The 13,410-nt window shown below is 36.6% G+C and overlaps 1 pseudogene; it reads right to left on the reverse strand.

Annotated features, from left to right (window-relative positions):
- Window positions 1-9,871: 9,871 nt before the first annotated feature.
- Window positions 9,872-12,898, reverse strand: LOC120149350 (annotated as a pseudogene).
- Window positions 12,899-13,410: the final 512 nt, after the last annotated feature.

The raw sequence follows: 13,410 nt of genomic DNA on the forward strand, positions 1-13,410 counted from the left end.
TCCTAATAAAATAATAAATCTGATCCTAAAAGATAATTAATCATCCTATATTAAATTATATTACAAATAATCAATATAAATATTGAAAATTCGTAATATTTACAAAATAACGTATTAATCCCGTATAGGATTTCCTGCATGCACCGTCTTCAGTAAAATGACCATATCTTGAGTTCCCGATATCGGATTGATGCGATTCAAGAACCGTTGGAAAGATAAGAGAAGACGGTTGTATCTTCAGAAGACATGTCGACCGGATAACAACTGGATCCCCTTCAAAAGGTTGTTGCAAATCGGCTGCTATTAGACCCTTCCGGATGAATGCTTGAACTGCGATTTGAAGCTTGTCTTTAAGAAGTTTGGTCCGGCCTCGTGTGATAGGGCCAAGTGGTATAGTAAATTCATCATCCTTAGCTTTAGGGCATGTGGTGCATGTATCATCTCCCCCTTCCTTAAAAGAATTCGTCCTCGAATCTGAAATATCAAAAGGAGATAAGTCACAAACATTAAAGGATGCACTCACGTTATACTCACCGGGAAGATCAATGCGGTAGGCGTTGTCATTGATTCGTTCAAGAACTTGAAATGGGCCATCACCTCGTAGGTCTAGCTTGGATTTCCTTTGTGTCAGGAACCTTTCTTTTCTCATCTGAACCCATACCCAATCTCCTGGTTCAAAGGTGACATGTCGTCTGCTCTTGTTAACTCGGTTTGTGATTGCCTCGTAGGTTTTCTCCATCTTGAGTTTGGCTTTGGCGTGAATGTCTTTGACAAGGGCAGCCTTCTTTTCACCATCTAAACTGGCAACCTGATCTAAAGGTAAGGGAATAAGATCCAAAGTAGTTAGTGGGTTAAAACCATAAACTATTTCGAATGGAGAATAACCTGTTGTGGAGTGAATGGATCGATTATAAGAAAACTCAACAAAAGGTAAACATTCTTCCCAATTATGGGTATTCTTACCTACCACAGTTCTTAGCAAAGATCCTAGAATCCGATTTATTACTTCGGTTTGTCCATCGGTTTGAGGATGACAAGAAGTGGAATAGAGAAGTTTTGTGCCAATCTTACCCCATAATACCTTCCAAAAGTGGCTTATGAACTTAGTGTCATGATCGGACACAATGGTGCGAGGAATGCCATGAAGGCGGACTATTTCTCGAAAGAATAAATTAGCAATATGTGTGGTATCGTCCGTTTTATGGCAAGAAATGAAGTGTGCCATCTTTGAGAATCTGTCCACAACCACAAAAATACTATCTCGTCCTTTCTTAGTGCGGGGTAAGCCAAGTATAAAATCCATCGATAAATCGATCCAAGGAGAAGAAGAAATTGGTAAAGGCGTATACAAACCATTAGGATTTACCTTTGACTTTGCTTGTTTGCACGTGATGCATGATGCATAAATCTTTTCCACTGTTTTACGCATGTGCGGCCAAAAGAAGTGTTCCATGGCCATATCAAGTGTTTTGTGAATACCGAAGTGTCCCATAAGTCCTCCGGCATGTGACTCGTGAACCAAGAATTCTCGCAAAGAGCTTTGTGGTATACACAACCTGTTCATGCGAAAAAGAAAGCCATCTACAAGATAAAACTTGTTAAAAGCACCTTTTACACATTGTTTATAAATCTCAGAAAAATCTGGATCGTTAGGATAAAGTTCTTTGATATGTGCAAAACCCAGAACAGTAGCATGCATTCGAGTGATAAGTGTGTATCGTCGGGATAATGCATCAGCTACGATGTTATCTTTCCCTTGTTTGTATTTGATGATGTAAGGAAAAGATTCAATGAACTCAACCCATCGAGCATGTCGCTTGTTTAACTTACCTTGTCCATTTAACCATTTGAGTGATTCATGGTCCGTGTGAATGACAAACTCTTTAGGGAGAAGATAGTGTTGCCACACTTCGAGTGCTCGGACGAGTGCAAGAAGTTCCTTGTCGTAGGTAAAGTAGTTCAATTGTACACCTTTTAACTTCTCACTAAAGTAAGCGATAGGTTGTCTTTCTTGCATGAGGACGGCACCAATGCCTATGCCTGAAGCATCACATTCTAGCTCAAAGGTGTTAGAAAAATTGGGAAGACGAAGAATAGGGGCAGAACATAACTTATCTTTAAGAAGTTCAAAAGCTTTTTGTTGTAGTGGTCCCCATTCGAATTCAACTGACTTTTTGATGATCTCGGTTAATGGTGCAACAATGGTTGAGAAATCTTTGACAAAGCGACGGTAGAAACTTGCCAAACCATGAAAAGATCTTACCTCGGTGATGGAAGTAGGCGTGGGCCATTCTTGAATTGCCTTGACCTTCTCTTTATCTACATGAATACCCTGTACACTAACTATAAAGCCTAAAAACATAAGCTTATCACTACAAAACACACACTTATCCATGTTAGCATATAAATGTTCTCGTCGAAGAACTTCGAGAACCATTCGAACGTGAATGACATGAGAATCAAAAGAAGATGAGTATATAAGAATGTCATCAAAGTAAACGACAACAAATTTACCTATAAACTCCTTAAGAACGTGATTTATTAATCTCATGAAGGTGCTTGGAGCGTTTGTGAGTCCAAAGGGCATAACAAGCCATTCATACAAGCCGAACTTTGTCTTGAATGTTGTTTTCCATTCGTCACCTTCTTTCATTCGAATTTGATGGTAACCACTCTTCAAGTCAATTTTGGTGAAGATACTTGCACCATGTAGTTCATCCAACATATCATCTAGGCATGGAATAGGATGCTTATACTTGATTGTTATCCGATTGATAGGTCAATAATCTACACACATTCGGAATGTGCCATCTTTCTTTGGAACTAGAATGACGGGAACTGCACAAGGACTAAGACTCTCACGGATGTGCCCTTTTTGTAATAATGAATCTATTTGTCGTTCCAATTCCTTCGTTTCCTCAGGATTGCATCGGTAAGCGGGCCGGTTTGGTATGGTTGATCCAGGGATGAATTCGATTTGATGTTCGATTCCTCTTGTAGGTGGTAAACCATCCGATGGGTTGCTTAAGACATCTTGAAACTCCTGTAATAGAGAAGAAAACACACTAGGCAAATCTGTGATGTTAGTGATAGTTGATAAAATGGAGTCCTTGAAACGGACTAGAATGCACGGCCTATTTTGAAAAAGGGTATCTCTCATGTCTTTTGCACTCGCATAAATGTTTTGACACACTCTTTTATTTTCACATTGAGGTTCACTCACCACCCGTGGGTCATTTGTTTGGCTTTTATCGGTTGTGACCTCTTTTGCCTTTTGTTTCAAATTCTCTGTTTCCTTGAGAATTCGTTGTTGATCTATGAGAATCTCTTTGGGGGGTAGGGGGTTAAGTCGGAACGGTTTACCTTTTATTGGAATTGTGTAAATGTTCTTTCGACCATAATATGTGACGTCATTGTCGTATTGCCAAGGTCGTCCTAAGAGAATGTGGGATGCTTGCATCGGAATTACATCACACCATACGTCGTCACAATACTTTCCCATCTTGATATTAACGAGGCATTGTTTAACCACCTTCATCTCGACACTCTCATTAAGCCATTGTAAGCAATAAGGTTTCGGATGTCGTTGGCAAGGAAGTTTGAGTGATTCAACAACATTGGAGCTAATGACGTTGACACAACTACCATTATCAATGATGATGGAGAATGGTTGTTCCTTGATTAGGCAGCGTGTGTGGAAGATGTTGGAACATTGTATGTCAGACTCACCGGATGCTTGGATGTTCAATGTATGACGGATCACCAAGATTGTGCCATTGTACTCATCGCTTCCATAGTCATCACTGTCTTCTTTGGCTTCGGCATGTGCTAGAATGTCGGCGAGGTTGTCATCAGAGTCAGAATTGTAAGATCCATCACCTAATATGGTTAAGGTCCTCGTGTTTGGACAATTGCGGCTGATATGGCCTCTTCCTAAGCATTTAAAACACTTGATGTCTCTAGCTCGGGTGTCGTCTTTAGGGGCTGGAAGTGTCTCATTCTTCGCTGGTCGTTGTTTTTCTTTGTCGAGTTTGTTATCTTTCGACTTTTTTTGAGAAGATGAAGTAGAAGATGAGGAAGGATTTGAAGTATTACCTTGGTAAGAGAATGAAGTACCTTGGTAATGTTCTCTGAATCGGAATCTCCTTTGTATTTGTGCTTCGATTGTCATTGCTTTCTTTAGTGTATCTTCGAGGTTTTCGTACCCATGGAGATCAAGAAGATCAGTGATGTTTGAGTTTAAGCCAACGACGAATCTTGACATGGTGTCCTCTTCTTCTTCAGTTATGTTAGCCCTATTGAGTAAGGACTGCATCTCCTTGTAGTAATCTTCAACTGAACTTCTACCTTGTCGAAGTCGGTGTAGTCGTTGTTTAACTTCTCGTGTATAATGTGTCGGTAGAAATCGGTTCCTCATGGCATGTTTGAGTTCGGTCCAAGACGTGATTGGTTGAATTTGGTAGTTGTCGATCTTTTTCCTTGTTTGCATCCACCAAGTGTGAGCATATCCTTCGAATTCCAAGGTGATGAGGGGAACTTGTTCAGCTTGGGGGCAGTCATGATATGCGAACAAGAGATCAACTTTTCCTTCCCAATCGATGTACCTGTCTGGGTCGTAGTCTCCTTTAAAATACGGGATCGTGAACTTTGGTTTTGCAAAGAGTTCGGGTGTTTGAAAACGTGGTTGTGCTCGCCTGGGGGCCAAAAGTTCAGCATTGTTTGGCCTTGGATTCTGGTTTGGTTGATCCAGTTGTAGTTCTTGCCGTTCTCTCAAGGCATTGTTAAGTTGATCAAATTGAGTTGTGAGTCGTTCAAGTGCGGCTAAGATAGCCGTAAGTGTCTCATTGTTATTGTCGCCCATCCTGCAATTATAACACTCAAAAGAAGATTTTAAAGTAGAATAAAATAAAATAAATTCAACAAAGCAAGAAACCTCACAAGTCACTCCAAGAAAGTAACACAACGAGAGGCAAGTAAGCTGATCTTGTACTCTTTAAAACTCACTTTACCACGTAGTCTTTCACAGTTCGTATCGGAGTTTGATTACTAGCAAAGGCGATAAGAAAAACCTAAAAGCTCTAAGAGGCCAAACAAAGGTTAGACTCCAAGAGAACGAGAATGCAAAGAAGGAAGAAGTATGCAAACTCTTTAGTCCTACTAACACAAAGAAGATAATGTGTTAGATAATGCAAAAGAACAATAACAAGGAAAAACAAAAGAACCTAAAGCACTAAGAGTCAAAGAAAAAGGGACCAAACCAGAAAACCTAGAAAACGCTCGATGAACTTGAGCAACGTTTTTGAGGGGGTTACCGGTGTCCAAAAATTCTGAAAAATTTCTTGAATGTCTTTCCATGCGTCAAAAAACCACCTGTAAAATTTCAGAACCAAATACCTTCAGTAGTATCCAGTAGACTCTATTGAACGGTGAGTCCTCAAATAATCTATTTGTCTTGATCACTTTTTTCGAAGTTGTTCTTGATCCCCAAAAATTCTGATATTTTGTGTGAATGATCTCCAATATATGAAGTTTCAATCTGGAAATTTTCACCACGAAATTCCTCCTGTAAAATTTTTAAGAAATTCGACAAGATTCTAAACCGAATCTGCCAATGAAACTTGAATGATGTATTTGAAGGCTCCAATGAACTCCGATTGGGGTGAAATTTGGACTGGGGATTACTCTTAGAATGAATATAATATATGGATAAAATCAGCCCTAAATACTTTCGTTTGCAATTTTTTGAAATTTTTGTTTTTTTTTGTTTTTTGCCTTTTTTCTTTGCCTTTTTTTTTTGCCTTTTTTTGTTTTTTTTTGTTTTTTTGAAAAAAAAAATAGCAAACTAACAAGAAGGATTTAAATCTAAATTAAAATTAAATAAAAAAAACCTGAAACGTTGAATCGTTTGTGAACTAGCTCCGTTGGGGTACCTTGACGGTTTTGTGTGCAAGAACAAGCAAGATTGCTTGTTTCTCTCCAAGAATCGGCCCAAATATTATACCAATTGATAGGGAAGCGGTGGCGGATTGATGAACGTTGCTCTTGTTGAAGAATCAAACCTAGAAAAGCTCTAGACTCGATGAAGAACAATAAGGAATGAATGAGGAAGGTGGCGGCAATAGCTAGGATTCTTTAGGGTTTCTTTTAGTGCTAGAAACAAGAAAAGAAACAAGATTAAAATAAGATAAACAAAAGATAAAGGAATTAAGAATAGAGAAAATAACCAAGAAATCAAATATCTCCCTTATGAAAGTGAACGGTAAAGATGATTGATGGCGTGAATGGATGTGGAAAATCGATGGATAATGTCCTATCGAGCCCTCCTAGTCGCAATGAAAAGGCAAACACGATAATATGACTCTAACCAACCCTCCTAGTCGCGATGAAAAGGCAAATTGGAGTGTGAAGATTAATCTCCCTCACAAGAACTTGAAAGAACTCCAGGAGAAGAAGCTTCGAAGGCACAAGGCAATCAGCACTTGCAAAAACAAACTCTTGTTGTATTATTGATCAAAGAAATCTGATTTACAAAGTTGAATGAAGCCTCCTTTATATAGGGGTTGAATTCTAAAGGTCCTAAATAACTAAAGAATAAAATATTAATAAACTAAACATGTTTTAACTCTAATTCCTAATAAAATAATAATAACTAAAAATATTGTTTTAACCCAACCTTAATTCCTAATAAAATAATAAATCTGATCCTAAAAGATAATTAATCATCCTATATTAAATTATATTACAAATAATCAATATAAATATTGAAAATTCGTAATATTTACAAAATAACGTATTAATCCCGTATAGGATTTCCTGCATGCACCGTCTTCAGTAAAATGACCATATCTTGAGTTCTCGATATCGGATTGATGCGATTCAAGAACCATTGGAAAGATAAGAGACATACGGTTGTATCTCCAGAAGACATGTCGACCGGATAACAACTGGATCCCCTTCAAAAAGTTGTTGCAAATCTGCTGCTATTAGACCCTTCCGGATGAATGCTTGAACTGTGATTTGAAGCTTGTCTTTAAGAAGTTTGGTCCGGCCTCGTGTGATAGGGCCAAGTGGTATAGTAAATTCATCATCCTTAGCTTTAGGGCATGTGGTGCATGTATCAATACTAGTGAGGCATATCAGGTGAGTGCATTTATTGTACTTATGTGAAAGGATGAAGACTCACAATGAGTCAACCTCGAATGTTTTGTTAAATGTATGTTTTACAGTATTTTGGTATATTATCATAACATGTATGGGAATGATATTATGAATAAGTTTTAGAGTATGAATTGCTCTAAAATGAATAGATGAGTATTGATGTTGTGCAATGGTTATCAATATTGCCAAAATAAATGTCTAAATTTCTGAATTTGACTTAAAAGCCCATTGTATGATCATTGAGAGTCATAGGTGCATTTTGACAGAAAAGATGCCACTAATTAAAGTTATCGATCGATATTGTTAATTGCATAACAATGCATTATAGGCATAAAAGGTGCCACTCATGATATTCATAAAAGGTGAATTACCTTTTCGACATACTTCGTGTATGAAAGCTATGATCGATATTGTTTAATGCATAACGGTGCATTATAGGCATAAAAGGTGCCACTTCTGGTATTCATAAAAGGTGAATGACCATTTCGGCACTTCGGTGCAATGCATGTACCTTATATTCTCATTTGACATACATTGGGAAAAATAAAGGATAATTGGGAAAATATACAGAAAAATATGTATGTTTGCCATACTAAGAATGTTTTATGACTATATGAAAGAAATTTGGTTTAACTGAAATGGTGTTAACCGATTCTTATGAAGTGTACGATTTAGTTTGTATTTCAATAGGCATGATATACTTATGTATAAATTGCAATTCCTTTACAATATTATGCCTCACTAAGTAAATACTTAGCGTGTATTGATTTCACGCGTAGGTAAGAGCCAAGACTAGCTGAGTAAGGAGTGCAGCAGTGAAAATCAATCCAAGGTTGACTCATCAGTAACATTAGGACAATTATGTCTATTTTGATAATTAGCTGACATGTACTTGAACTTAAGAAAAATGCTCTGGAATGTATTAAAGTGAAATTTTTTGTAATATGTTGCAAAGAATGTTTTATTATTATATTAAACTGTTTTGTTTTATTTTCGAAACAAAATTTTATGGGGTTTACAAATAAGTAAATGTTTTTAAAAGTCATGTGACATTTGTGACTTGTGTACGAAAACGTATACGAAAAATGGGTGTTACAGGTAATCCGTTTGGAATCTTTTCAGGGAATATGTCTTCAAAGTCCTGCAAAAGAGATGAAATAGAAAGCAAGACTTCAAGAAGGTTAGTAAGAAGAAAACTATCTTTGTGCATGAGTACAAGGAGAGTCTTCTTTGTAGAAAGATGTTTTCAAACTTCTGCTCCGCTTGCATATATGTTCGTCTTATTGTTTTCTTTCTCATTTGGCATCTTCTTTAGATTTCTTCATTGCCTCCACGCCAAGTTTGAGAGCAACTTAGCCTTCATTAACTTGATTTGGACCTAGTGGCGCCAAGGTGATATTCCTTCCATCATGTTGAAAAGAGAAACTGTTGTAGAATCCATTATGGGGGGCTTTCTTGTCGTTATGGATGCCCAATAAGAAGATGACTTACGTTCATTGGTACCACATCACAAAGTACTTCATCTTTGTACTTGCCTATGGAGAATGGAACAAGTACTTGTTTAGTGACCCTCACTTCTCCCACATCGTTCAACCATTGCAACTTGTAAGGGTAGGGATGCTTGACCATTTTGAGGCCTAATTTTTCAATCATTAGTATGATGGCCACATTAATGCAACTTCCTATATCGATTATCATCAAACCAACCTTGCCTTCAACATGGCATTTAGTATGAAAGATGTTCTCCCTTTGTTCATCAACTTGTGATTGAATGTTCAAAGTTCTTTTGACAACAAGAATGTTGTAGGAAGTAGAGATAAAAGACTCGAACATGTTAGTTAAGACAAAATAAAGAATGTGTAATGGGACCTTACCAAAGTATTCTCACAAAGCCTCACAAAAACACTCCAAAGAAACTTGAAATGTCACTCAATTCAATCATTTTCCCACTCAGACTAGATGGCTTTTACACGTCCCCTTCTGATCTCACCGCACTCTAGCCTTTTTTCTTTTTTCACTTAATCTCACTTGCAAAGTTATTTTGTGGAGTTACTGAAACTTTCACAAGTAAACTTACTTATGATACGTCGACTGCAAAGGTTAATAGGTAAGGAAAAACAAAATATAATGCAAAGGGTGACTTAGAAATAGAGAGAAAAGAAATAAATATGTTACTTACAAGGCAAGTCACTTACAACTTTACTATGACCACAATCAAGTCTTCAATTATGCTTAGATGGCTTGATGGTTGAAGTTGATGTTGCTTGTTCCTTTAAACTCTTCTTGTTGTGATTTTCTTTTTGAAGTTTTCTTTTGATTTTCTTCTTGAATTATTTTTATTGTTGTGGAATCATCTTGTTTGCACTTCACTTTTGCACTTCTTTTTGAACTTTTATTTTTTTTCTTGATAGGGCATCACTTTAATGTTGTCATTGGTGTACTTTGCTTCTTCCACCAAGACTCTGAATATCACTTGATGTAAGGGTGACTTATGTTTGATAGTGGATCTAGGAATGAAGCAAACAACTTATAAGTAAGTGCAGGCTTCAAAAGAGATAGAGTTAGACAATTGATGTAAATAGTGTAAGGGTGGGCTTGAAATGATGAAATGAGGGGTTGGTTTAGATGATAAGGGGCGTGGTGTAGGCTTATGAAAGAAAGAGAATGTGAAATGAAGTAGTATCTTAAAAGAATTCTCAAAGAAGAACCAATGTTAAAAAATATAGACCCAGCCTTTATATGCTTCTTTAAGGGGTGATAAGCAAGGATTTAGACCCATTGTCTATAATAGATAGGAACCACAAGTATCTATAGAAAATCGAAAGGGTTTGAAGCCACAAGTACTAATACTTGATAAGCAAGGAAATAGACCCATTGTCTAACTCAACTTGACTCGTTTACAGACCTACTTCCTTCTCCTTGCTTTGAGCTAATTCTAAGCTGTCATGCTTTAAGTTTTGACCCACCAAGCTACGATATGATGCTTTTCCATTGTGTGCACCTATGCAAATCATAAAAACAATCATGTTAGATGTGTATGAACTAGAATCAATCAAAATGCATGTTGCCACCTATGCTAACTATGTTGTCACCTATGCTAACTATGCAAATGAGCTAGGATATGATGCATGAGCTAACATAAACATGATATAAACTACGTATAGAGATGTGGGGCTAATAACATGCTATATTTCAGCTTGTAACATATCATATAACTTGTTTTCTAAGGCTGATAACTTTTCAAAGGAATCAAAAGCATTAAGACATTTAAGCCCTGAATTGTTTAGCCTTGGAACGACTGATAGGTCCTTGTAAGTTTTCTGGATCAAGTGTAGATTGGCTCGTATCAAAGGTTCAGCTACCCGCGCTTCCCATGGTGGTGGTGGTGGTGGTGGAAGTGAGCTGATACTCGGGGGCACCTTCTCGACATGCAAAAAGTATTGTCATAAATTCAATAGTACAATCATATAAAATTGTTTACGAGTCATTTCCAACCCTTGATGGCATAACATAAGTAAAACCATAGTGATATGCCATGAAGCCTTGCAATTTTGCAATCAGAATAAACTACATTAAATCAGTAACAGAATCATGAATCATGTTCAGCAGAATATACCGTCAGCTACAACAGAAAGCTCATTCCCCCCTCAACATAGTCTTTATTCTACTGCAACTTCAGTCCAATTCATGTGTTCTCTTACTCTCTTTTTCCTATCAAATAGTGTTAGGTCTGAAGAAACTTATTCCTGATGCAAATAACTTCAAGCCTGCAATAAAGATAATAAAGAAAACAAGTAACAACAAACTGCCATTTTTTTCACGAGCAGTAAGGTATTCGGCATCTTAATTGGCATTCAAATACCAATATGGTTACATGAAATCCTCTTCAAGATCCTGCAAAGACTTGCTTGTCGATGCAATTTGTTTGTTTGATGTCATCTTTTCCGAGACCACGAGACCCTTGTAGCTTCGTATCTCTGCTTGTTTCTCCTTTTCAAGCCTTTGCAATTCCTCCTGTCGTTTCTGCCAGAGAAATCAAAGGGATTTTCGTTTTAGTCACAAATAACAAACAACGTGAAAAATGGGCGTATCAGTGCAGAAGATGAGATTATAATCTGCAGATTAAGTGATCATAGAGTCGAAATCCATGAATTGTAAATACAATACAAATTCTTTGGCCCCAATGCCAATATCTGAACTATTAGCAATAAAGAGAAGCTGAATGCAAGTCTGAAACATCATTCCATTCTGATCATAGACCATAGTTTCCAGTCATTTAACATAATTTTATTTTCCCAGATTCGTATTTGGTTTAAGAAACTGGAAAACAAACAATATCCAAGTATATTATGATGTACATAGAACTATAACACCATCAATATCTTTAATCAAATGAAAATTTATATGTGGCATAATGGCTCCTGCCCATCATCAATCCAGTATTCTATAACTGCTTTTACCCTAACCAAAATCCAGTAGGTTAATTTTATTTTTCATACTACAACCATTTATTTAAGATGCTCATGTTCTATAGCATCCTCATATAAACCATCAGCTGATGTAGCCATTAGCCAATATTAACCCAACGAAATAAGTTAAAAACATAATAATAATACTAATAAAGTGACTCACTTTTTCCCTTAGCTGTTGCTTTCTCGCTGCTCTTTCTGCGGCATTAGTGTCTTCTCTCTCAGCTGATCAATAATTTATAGTAGTTGAGAAACTAAAAAAAGGCAAAACCAGCATTACTGCATACCACTACTCCAGTATATAATAAGAAGAATATAGAACAAAAGAAATCGCACCAGATTTCTTTCATAAACAATGATAATACTATCTTTTGTCCCAAGTTGTAGCAGAAAACAAGACATGGATATTTGCATACCTTTCAAATCAGGTTTCCTTTCTACTTTAGTCTTATTCAACCTGTTAACAATCTCATTTATCCGCTTCTCCACTCTCACAGTCCGCACCTAAATCACACAATAAAATCAGATAAAAACACACTCTATAAGGAAACAGATGAACAACATGAAAAAACAATCAAGATAATAACAATGCTCACCATCTTGGAATTGTGAAACCCGACTTGGCCAACATCCATAGAAGGAGTTTTCTTCAAATTTGACCATGGAGTGTAAAAACATCATCGTTATTCACTTTGTTGCCTACCCTCACATGATAATATCAAACATATACAAATTATTATTAGATATATATACACGTACATATATAAAAGGAATTGATGAAATTAAAATAAACCTTGGATGGAATTAGCTTTAACAAGATGAGCACAATCTTCAAGCAAACCTTCGCTGATATCATCGATGGTCTGACCGTTTTGAAGTCTTACATAAACATGAGCAGAAGACATTTTATCCACATGGAACCTGTAACAAAACTAAATTCAATCACCGAATTTCATACATAATCATAAGAGGAAAAATAACCCTAAATTTATATCATAAATGAAGGATTCCCAGGAATTTTTATTGTAACAGGAAAGATAATCGAATGAGAAATTACCAAATATCTTGGGGGAAGCCGTATTTAATGAGTTCCTCGTTCTCGTAATTGTCGAGACCCATGAAAATGGTGTAATCGCCAACCTCTGGTCGGGCTTTGAAGTAAAACACCATTTTTGTTCTTCAAAGTTTCTTCCTTTTCCCCTCTTTCCTCTCCTGGTAGGCTAACCAGAGACAAAATTAGGGATTTTTCACCTTTAAAAGGTAATTGGAAAAAATTGATTACCTAATATGATCGCTGCTTGACGCTTGCGTTGACCTCTTTCTTTTAGGTGCGAAAACTTTTACCTCATCAAACTATAATCTTTCGCTAATTATTTTGTTATAACGTGGATTCGTTAGACTTAAAAAATTTAATTTTGAGAATATGATGTGTTGAGAAATAAATTATTTTGTAAATTGTAAAAAAAATTTACTTTGATATCAATACAAGCTGATCATCTGTTGTTATATACAGCTTACAACGCCAAGTAGTTAAGCTAACTACTGTAACTACACTAACAACCTTAAGCAACAAACTAACTAACACAACAACTGACTAACCATCAAGAACTTAACTACCCGAGCCTCCGCTGTACTTAACATTCTCCCTGCTTTTTTTTTTCTCCCCCAAGAAATGACTGTATATTAAGCTTTGCACAGAAAACTCAAACTGTGCTATTGGCAAAGGCTTAGTCAAGCCATCAGCTACTTGATGGCTAGCAAGAACATAGTTCACCAGAAACTG

Source organism: Hibiscus syriacus, unplaced genomic scaffold (genome assembly GCF_006381635.1).
Source record: "Hibiscus syriacus cultivar Baekdansim isolate YM2019G1 unplaced genomic scaffold, ASM638163v2 tig00111002_pilon, whole genome shotgun sequence".
Lineage (NCBI taxonomy): Eukaryota > Viridiplantae > Streptophyta > Magnoliopsida > Malvales > Malvaceae > Hibiscus > Hibiscus syriacus.